A 1643-nucleotide genomic window follows, 5' to 3' on the forward strand; every position below is an offset into this window, starting at 1 on the left:
TAGAAGTTGAACTGTATTTATATACAAAATTGTCCTCTCATTGGAGGAGTGTCATTTTGGATTTTGAAGACGTACACAGAAATACCATATTTATAGAAAGTGAAATTTGCAGCTACGTAAGTGACCGCGTCACAATAGTATTGGGTACATTCCATTGAAATTAAACGAAAGCCAATGATTTATGGGTTCTAAAGAATACCTTGTGAAAAAATGCTCAACGAAATCTCATTTCAGTCTGTCAGCGGTCAAGGGGGCTACACGTGCCGTCAAATAACAACAGTATTAACCAAATGCGACAACTTAGTGCTATTTTTTTCAGAATCTGCAAAAACAATTCTAAATTTAATCAATTAACGATTAATGCACGAGTGATGCAAAATAAGCAATAAATAGCCGCTGTTGTTGTTGTTGTTGTTGCTGTTGACGCTAATTTTGTTGTTAACCAAAAAAACGATATGTTAAATATAGACTGGCATGCCACCGTAAGTGGCGAATGAAAATGTTTATCAACATTGCTGAGCTATTAAAATATCTGCACCGACAGGCAGCGGGGCACAAACGAACACACATGAGTGGCTTGTTGTTGTTGCAAAGCAATGCTGACCCAAATTTAGTGGTCCATAATTTTAAAAGCAACAAGGAAAAGCCACTTTGCCTACGGCTGCCACATGCTTTTTCTTGTTGTTGTTGTACAACGAAAATGCGTCAGCACTGCTCTTGGCCAAGGCGAGCACATAGCCTCTCACATGTGGCCGCTTGCGGACGTCGCAATTTGATGGCGCTAACGCCACCTTTCGACCACTTCAGCCACCTAAGCGCTCGCTGGCGTTGCCAATTTGATGGATGTTGCTGTTTATTGGCTTAACTTTTGTTTACTGCACTAATTTCACCCGTTTTAATAACAACAACAACAATAAGTAATCATAAAGAACGAGCGCTGCACATGCATGTCGGCATGTCTGTAGGTGTGTGCTGGGTTCTCGTGTACTTTCGAAATTTTAGTGTCCGCTCGTGGCAGCTTCAATAACAATATTTTATCAACACTATTTCGTTTTCGATTTTCATTTGGCAACAGCTGCGAAATTTTCAAATCTTTTCAAAGTTTTTGAATTCATAAAATAACATTGAGCGCATGTGTGTGCTCTCGTCAAGCGCTCATAACAATCAAAAGCCACTTAATTTAACAAAACAATAGAGAAAAAACAAAGCGAAAAACAACAAAACGCTTATAAATAAACATATGAAACGAGTCTATTTGCACAACTGAGTCACTGTTTTTGTTAGAGTGATTCAAAATTTGAGCGTAATCTGCTGCGCGTTAGACGTCTGAAATAAGAGGTCCCATATGGTCTAGTGGCTAGGATATCTGGCTTTCACCCAGAAGGCCCGGGTTCGATTCCCGGTATGGGAAAAAATTTTTTTGCTTGAAAAAATATATATTTTTTTTAATTTTTTACTAAATGTAAGTAATTCGAGTTATTTTATTATTTTTAATAATAAATAATTAGTTTTGAAACTCAAATCTTAATATTATGTAGGTCAGAATATGAGTATTTTATCTTCAGTAAACCTAAAACTCATCTCTTTTGTTTTTGTATCTATTAATTTACTTTGTATTTTCATAAACAAGTTACATTTCTAGA

General features: G+C 36.5%; 1 non-coding gene across 1 annotated transcript; it reads left to right on the top strand.

The window, feature by feature from the left end:
* The first annotated feature begins 1339 nt into the window (after window positions 1-1339).
* Trnae-uuc (transfer RNA glutamic acid (anticodon UUC)) lies at window positions 1340-1411 on the top strand. Its single transcript has one exon. It is a non-coding gene; the product is annotated as a tRNA-Glu (tRNA).
* The last annotated feature ends 232 nt before the right edge of the window (window positions 1412-1643 follow it).

Source organism: Zeugodacus cucurbitae, chromosome 4 (assembly GCF_028554725.1).
Source record: "Zeugodacus cucurbitae isolate PBARC_wt_2022May chromosome 4, idZeuCucr1.2, whole genome shotgun sequence".
NCBI lineage: Eukaryota > Metazoa > Arthropoda > Insecta > Diptera > Tephritidae > Zeugodacus > Zeugodacus cucurbitae.